Here is an 8,196-nt window from a genome sequence, read left to right on the forward strand (position 1 = left end):
TGAGTTTTATGAACAGCCAGTCCCCTGAGGCTCCCCCTGAGTTTTATGAACAGTCAGGCTCCTCCTGAGTTTTATGAAAGCCAGGCTCCTCCTAGTTTTATGCTCAGCTCCTGAGTTTTATGAACAGCCAGGCTCCTCCTGAGTTTTATGAACAGCCAGGTTCCCCTGAGTTTTATGAACAGCCAGGTTCCCCCTGAGTTTTATGAACAGCCAGGTTCCCCCTGAGTTTTATGAACAGCCAGGTTCTCCCTGAGTTTTATGAACAGCCAGGCTCCTCCTGAGTTTTATGAACAGCCAGGTTCCCCCTGAGTTTTATGAACAGCCAGGTTCCCCTGAGTTTTATGAACAGCCAGGCTCCCCTGAGTTTTATGAACAGCCAGGCTCCCCCTGAGTTTTATGAACAGCCAGGCTTCTCCTGAGTTTTATGAACAGCCAGGCTCCTCCTGAGTTTTTATGAACAGCCAGGCTCCTCCTGAGTTTTATGAACAGCCAGGCTCCTCCTGAGTTTTATGAACAGCCAGGCTCCTCCTGAGTTTTATGAACAGCCAGGCTCCCCCCTGAGTTTTATGAACAGCCAGGTTCCCCTGAGTTTTTGAACAGCCAGGTTCCCCCTGAGTTTTATGAACAGCCAGGTTCCCCTGAGTTTGAACAGCCAGTTCCCCTGAGTTTTATGAACAGCCAGGTTCCCCTGAGTTTTATGAACAGCCAGGTTCCCCTGAGTTTTATGAACAGCCAGGTTCCCCTGAGTTTTATGAACAGCCAGGTTTCCCCTTGAGTTTTATGAACAGCCAGGTTCCCCCTGAGTTTTATGAACAGCCAGGCTCCTCCTGAGTTTTATGAACAGCCAGGCTCCTCCTGAGTTTTATGAACAGCCAGATCCCCTGAGTTTTATGAACAGCCAGGTCTCCCCCTGAGTTTTATGAACAGCCAGGTCCCCTGAGTTTTATGAACAGCCAGGTCCTCCTGAGTTTTTATGAACAGTCCAGATCCCTCCTGAGTTTTATGAACAGCCAGGTTCCCCCTGAGTTTTATGAACAGCCAGGTTCCCCCTGAGTTTTATGAACAGCCAGGCTCCTCCTGAGTTTTATGAACAGCCAGGCTCCTCCTGAGTTTTATGAACAGCCAGGCTCCTCCTGAGTTTTATGAACAGCCAGGCTCCTCCTGAGTTTTATGAACAGCCAGGCTCCTCCTGAGTTTTATGAACAGCCAGGCTTCTCCTGAGTTTTATGAACAGCCAGGCTCCTCCTGAGTTTTATGAACAGCCAGGCTCCTCCTGAGTTTTATGAACAGCCAGGCTCCCCCTGAGTTTTATGAACAGCCAGGCTCCTCCTGAGTTTTATGAACAGCCAGGCTCCTCCCTGAGTTTTATGAACAGCCAGGCTTCTCCTGAGTTTTATGAACAGCCAGTTTTCTCCTGAGTTTTCTATTAACAGCCAGGTTCCCCCTGAGTTTTATGAACAGCCAGGTTCCCCCTGAGTTTTATGAACAGCCAGGCTCCTCCTGAGTTTTATGAACAGCCAGGCTCCTCCTGAGTTTTATGAACAGCCAGGCTCCTCCTTTTATGAACAGCCAGGCTTCCCCTGAGTTTTATGAACAGCCAGGCTCCTCCTGAGTTTTATGAACAGCCAGGTTCCCCTGAGTTCTTTATGAACAGCCAGTTCCCCTGAGTTTTATGAACAGCCAGGTTCCCCCTGAGTTTTATGAACAGCCAGGCTCCTCCTGAGTTTTTATGAAACAGATAAAACAGCAGGCTCCTCCTGAGTTTTATGAACAGCCAGGCTCCCCCTGAGTTTTATGAACAGCCAGGTTCCCCCCTGAGTTTTATGAACAGCCAGGTTCCCCCTGAGTTTTATGAACAGCCAGGCTCTCCTGAGTTTTATGAACAGCCAGGCTCCTCCTGAGTTTTATGAACAGCCAGGCTCCTCCTGAGTTTTATGAACAGCCAGGCTTCTCCTGAGTTCTATGAACAGCCAGGTTCCCCTGAGTTTTATGAACAGCCAGGCTCCTCCTGAGTTTTATGAACAGCCAGGTTCCCCCTGAGTTTTATGAACAGCCAGGTTCCCCCTGAGTTTTATGAACAGCCAGGCTTCCCCTGAGTTTTATGAACAGCCAGGTTCCCCTGAGTTTTATGAACAGCCAGGCTTCCTCCTGAGTTTTATGAACAGCCAGGCTTCTCCTGAGTTTTATGAACAGCCAGGCTCCTCCTGAGTTTTATGAACAGCCAGGTTCACCCTGAGTTTTATGAACAGCCAGGCTCCTCCTGAGTTTTATGAACAGCCAGGCTCTCCTGAGTTTTATGAACAGCCAGGCTTCTCCTGAAGTTCTTATTAACAGCCAGATCCCCCCTGAGTTTTATGAACAGCCAGGTTCCCCCTGAGTTTTATGAACAGCCAGGCTTCCTCCTGAGTTTTATGAACAGCCAGGCTCCTCCTGAGTTTTTATGAACAGCCAGGCTTCTCCTGAGTTTTTTATGAACAGCCAGGCTTCTCCTGAGTTTTATTGAACTGCCAAGATTTTTTACAGCCTGAGTTTCTATGAACAGCCAGGTTCCCCCTGAGTTTTTATGAACAGCCAGGTTCCCCCTGAGTTTTTATGAACAGCCAGGTTCCCCCTGAGTTTTATTAACAACAGCCAGGCTCACTCCTGAGTTTTATGAACAGCCAGGGTTCTCCTGAGTTTTATGAACAGCCAGGTTCCCTCCTGAGTTTTTATGAACACGCCAGGCTCACTCCTGAGTTTTTATGAACAGTCCCAGGTTCTCCCCTGAGTTTTATGAACAGCCAGGTTCCATGAGTTTTATGAACAGCCAGGTTCCCCCTGAGTTTTATGAACAGCCAGGCTCCTCCTGAGTTTTATGAACAGCCAGGCTCCTCCTGAGTTTTATGAACAGCCAGGCTTCTCCTGAGTTTTATGAACAGCCAGGTTCCCCTGAGTTTTTATGAACAGCCAGTTTCCCCCTGAGTTTTATGAACAGCCAGGCTCCTCCTGAGTTTTATGAACAGCCAGGCTCCTCCTGAGTTTTATGAACAGCCAGGCTCCTCCTGAGTTTTATGAACAGCCAGGCTCCTCCTGAGTTCTATTAAGCCAGCCAGATCCCCCCTGAGTTTTATGAACAGCCAGGTTCCCCTGAGTTTTATGAACAGCCAGGTTCCTCCTGAGTTTTATGAACAGCCAGGCTCCTCCTGAGTTTTATGAACAGCCAGGTTCCCCCTGAGTTTTATGAACAGCCAGGTTCCTCCTGAGTTTTATGAACAGCCAGGCTCCTCCTGAGTTTTATGAACAGCCAGGTTCCCCCTGAGTTTTATGAACAGCCAGGCTCCTCCTGAGTTTTATGAACAGCCAGGCTCCTCCTGAGTTTTATGAACAGCTAGGCTCCTCCTGAGTTTTATGAAACAGCCAGGCTCCTAACAGCCAGAGTTTTATAACAGCCGGTTCTCCCTGAGTTTTGACAGGTTCCAGTCCCGCCTATTTTAGAACAGCCCAGGTTCCCCCTGAGTTTTATGAACAGCCAGGCTCCTCCTGAGTTTTATGAACAGCCAGGTTCCCCCTGAGTTTTATGAACAGCCAGGTTCCCCCTGAGTTTTATGAACAGCCAGGCTCCTCCTGAGTTTTATGAACAGCCAGGTTCCTCCTGAGTTTTATGAACAGCCAGGTTCCCCCTGAGTTTTATGAACAGCCAGGTTCCCCCTGAGTTTTATGAACAGCCAGGTTCCTCCTGAGTTTTATGAACAGCCAGGTCCTCCTGAGTTTTATGAACAGCCAGGTCCCCCTGAGTTTTATGAACAGCCAGGCTCCCCCTGAGTTTTATGAACAGCCAGGCTCCTCCTGAGTTTTATGAACAGCCAGGTTCCTCCTGAGTTTTATGAACAACCAGGTCTCCACCTGAAGTTTTATGAACAGCCAGTCCCCTTGAGATTTTATGAACAGCCAGGTTTCCCCTGAGTTTTATGAACAGCCAGGTTCCCCCTGAGTTTTATGAACAGCCAGGTTCCTCCTGAGTTTTATGAACAGCCAGGCTCCTCCTGAGTTTTATGAACAGCCAGGTTCCCCCTGAGTTTTATGAACAGCCAGGTTTCCCCCTGTGTTTTTATGAACAGCCAGGTCCCCCTGAGTTTTTTATTAACAGTCAGATCCCCCTGAGTTTTATGAACAAGCTCAGGTTTCCCCTGAGTTTTTATGAACAGCCATAGGTATCCCCCTGAGTTTTATGAACAGCCAGGTCCCCCTGAGTTTTATGAACAGTTCCCCCGGATTTATGACAGCCCAGATCCTCGGCTGAGTTTTATGAACAGCCAGGTCCCCCTGAGTTTTATGAACAGCCAGGTTCCCCCTGAGTTTTATGAACAGCCAGGCTCCTCCTGAGTTTTATGAAACAGCCAGGCTCCTCCTGAGTTTTATTGAACAGCCAGCTCCCCTGAGTTTTATGAACAGCCGCTCTCCTTGATTTTTATGAACACCGGTTCCCCTGAAATTTTATGAACAGCCAGGCTCCCCCTGAGTTTTATGAACACCAGGTCCCCCTGAGTTTTATGAACAGCCAGGCTCCTCCTGAGTTTTATGAACAGCCAGGCTCCCTCCTGAGTTTCTATGAACACAACCCCCCCATGGTTTACTGAACAGCCTGAGAGTTTTATGAAACAGCCAGGCTCCTCCTGAGTTTTATGAACAGCCAGGCTTCCTCCTGAGTTTTATGAACAGCCAGGCTCCTCCTGAGTTTTATGAACAGCCAAGGCTCCTCCTGAGTTTTATGAACAGCCAAGGCTCTCACTCCTGAGTTCTATTAACAGCCAGATTCCCCTGAGTTTTATGAACAGCCAGGTTCCCCCTGAGTTTTATGAACAGCCAGGCTCCTCCTGAGTTTTATGAACAGCCAGGCTCCTCCTGAGTTTTATGAAACAGCCAGGCTTATCCCCTGAGTTTTTATGAAACAGCCAGGCTCCCCCTGAGTTTTATGAACAGCCAGGCTCCTCCTGAGTTTTATGAACAGCCAGGCTCCCTCCTGAGAGTTTATGAAACAGCCAGGTTTCCCCCCTGGAGTTTTATGAAATAGCCAGGCTTTCCTGAGTTTTATTGAACAGCCAGGCTCCTCCTGAGTTTTATGAACAGCCAGGCTCCTCCTGAGTTTTATGAACAGCCAGGCTCTTCCTGAGTTTTATGAACAGCCAGGCTCCCTTCCTGAGTTTTATGAACAGCCAGGCTTCCCCTGAGTTTTTATGAACAGCCAGGCTCGCCTGAGTTTTCCCCGTCTGAGTTTATGAACAGCCAGGATCCCCCCTGAGTTTTATGAACAGCCAGGTTCCCCTGAGTTTTTATGAACAGCCAGGTTCCACCCTTGTGTTTTATGAAAACAGCCAGGTTTCCACCTAAGTTTTATGAACAGCCAGGTCCCCCTGAGTTTTTCATGAACAGCCAGGTTCCCCCTGAAGTTTTATGAACAGCCAGGTTTCACTTCCTTGAGTTTTTTTGAACAGCCAGGTTCCCCCTAAGTTTTTATAAACAGCCAGGTCCCCCTGAGTTTTATGAACAGCCAGGCCTCCTTCTGAGTTTTATGAAACAGCCAGGCTCCTTCTGAGTTTTATGAACAGCCAGGTTCCCCCTGAGTTTTATGAATCAGCCAGGCTCCTCCTGAGTTTTATGAACAGCCAGGCTTCCTCCCCTGAGTTCTATTAACAGTCAGATCCCCCTGAGTTTTATGAAACAGCTAGGTTCCCCCCTGGAGTTTTTATGAACAGCCCAGGTCCCCCTGAGTTTTATGAACAGCCAGGTCCCCCTGAGTTTTATAAACAGTTAGAATCCTCCTGAGTTTTAATGAACAGCCCAGGCTCCTCCTTAGTTTTATGAACAGCCAGGTTCCCCTGAGTTTTAATGAACAGCCAGGTTCACCCTGAGTTTTATGAACAGCCAGGCTCCTCCTGAGTTTATGAACAGCCAGGATTATTCAGCTTCTCCCTGAGTTTTATGAACAGCCAGGCTCCTCCTGAGTTTTATGAACAGCCAGGCTCCTCCTGAGTTTTATGAACAGCCAGGCTTCCTCCTGAGTTTTATGAACAGCCAGGCTTCCTCCTGAGTTTTATGAACAGCCCAGGCTTCTCCTGAGTTTTATGAACAGCCAGGCTCCTCCTGAGTTTTATTAACAGCCAGGATCCCCCCCTGAGTGTTTTTTATGAACAGCTAGGCTCTCCCCCTGAGTTTTATGAACAGCCAGGCTCCTCCTGAGTTTTATGAACAGCCAGGCTCCTCCTGAGTTTTTATGAAACAGCCAGGCTTCTCCTGAGTTTTATGAACTAGCCAGGCTCCTCCTGAGTTTTATGAACAGCCAGGCCCCTTTTTCCTGAGTTACTTTATAACAGCCAGGATACTCCTCCTGAGTTTTATGAACAGCCAGGTTCCCCCTGAGTTTTATGAACAGCCAGGTTCTCCTCCTGAGTTTATGAACAGCCAGGGTCTCCTCCTGAGTTTTATGAACAACAGCCAGGTTCCCCTTAGTTTTTTATGAACAGCCAGGTTCCCTGAGTTTTATGAACAGTCAGGCTCCCCTGAGTTTTATGAAACAGCCAGGCTCCCCCTGAGATTTTATGAACAGCCAGGCTCCTCCTGAGTTTTATTGAACAGCCAGGCTCCCCCTGAGTTTTTATGAACAGCCAGGTTTCCCCTGAGTTTTATGAACAGCCAGGCTCTCCTGAGTTTTATGAACAGCCAGGCTCCTCCTGAGTTTTATGAACAGCCAGGCTTTCCTCCTGAGTTTTTATGAACAGCCAGGCTTCTCCTGAGTTTTATGAACAGTCAGGCTCCTCCTGAGTTTTATTAACAGGCAGGATCCTCCTGAGTTTTATGAACAGCCAGGGCTCCCCCTGAGTTTTTATGAACAGCCAGGATCCTCCTGAGTTTTATGAACAGCCAGGTTCCTCCTGAGTTTTATGAACAGCCAGGTTCTCCTCTTGAGTTTTATGAACAGCCAGGCTCCTCCTGATGTTTTATGAACAGCCAGGCTCCCCCTGAGTTTTTATGAACAGCCAGGCTCCTCCTGAGTTTTATGAACAGCCAGGCTTCTCCTGAGTTTTTATGAACAGCCAGGCTTCTCCTGAGTTTTATGAACAGCCAAGGCTCCTCCTGAGTTTTATGAACATCCAGGCTCCTCCTGAGTTTTATGAACAGCCAGGGCTCCTCCTGAGTTTTATGAACAGCCAGGCTTCCTCCTGAGTTTTATGAACAGCCAGGCCTTCCCCCTGAGTTTTATGAAACAGCCAGAACTCCTCCTCCTGAGTTTATGAACAGCCAGGCTTCCTCCTGAGGATTTTTTATGAACAACAGCCAGGTTCCCCCTGAGTTTTTATGAACAGCCAGGTTCCCCCTGAGTTTTATGAACAGCCCAGGCTCCTCCTGAGTTTTATGAACAGAAGGCTCCTCTCCTAGAGTTTTTATGAACATCCAGGTTTTCCCCCTGATTTTTATGAACAGCCAGTTCCCCCTGAGTTTTATGAACAGCCAGGTTCCCCCTGAGTTTTGATGAACAGCCAGGTTCCCCCTGAGTTTTTATGAACAGCCAGGCTCCTCCCTGAGTTTTATGAACAGCCAGGCTCCTCTGAGTTTTATGAAACAGCCAGTTTTTGAACAGCCCCCCCTGAGTTTTTTATGAACAGCCAGGTTCCCCCTGAGTTTTATGAACAGCCAGGTTCCCCTGAGTTTTATGAACAGCCAGGATCCCCCCTGAGTTTTTATGAACAGCCAGGTTCCCCCCTGAGTTTTATGAAACAGCCAGGTTCCCCCTGAGTTTTATGAACAGCCAGGCTCCTCCTGAGTTTTTATGAACAGCCAGGCTCCTCCTGAGTTTTCTATGAACAGCCAGATCCCCCCCTGAGTTTTATGAACAGCCAGGTTCCCCCTGAGTTTTATGAACAGCCAGGTCCCCCTGAGTTTTATGAACAGCCAGGCTCCCCCTGAGTTTTTATGAACAGCCAGGCTCCTTCTGAGTTTTATGAACAGCCAGGCTCCTCCTGAATTTTATGAACAGCCAGCTTCTCCCTGAGTTTTATGAACAGCCAGGCTCCTCCTGAGTTTTATGAACAGCCAGCTCCCCCTGAGATTTTATGAACAGCCAGGCTCCCCCTGAGTTTTATTGAACAGCCAGGCTCCTCCTGAGTTTTTATGAACAGCCAGGTCCCTCCTGAGTTTTATGAACAGCCAGGCTCCTCCTGA

This window comes from Argopecten irradians, chromosome 11 (genome assembly GCF_041381155.1).
Source record: "Argopecten irradians isolate NY chromosome 11, Ai_NY, whole genome shotgun sequence".
NCBI lineage: Eukaryota > Metazoa > Mollusca > Bivalvia > Pectinida > Pectinidae > Argopecten > Argopecten irradians.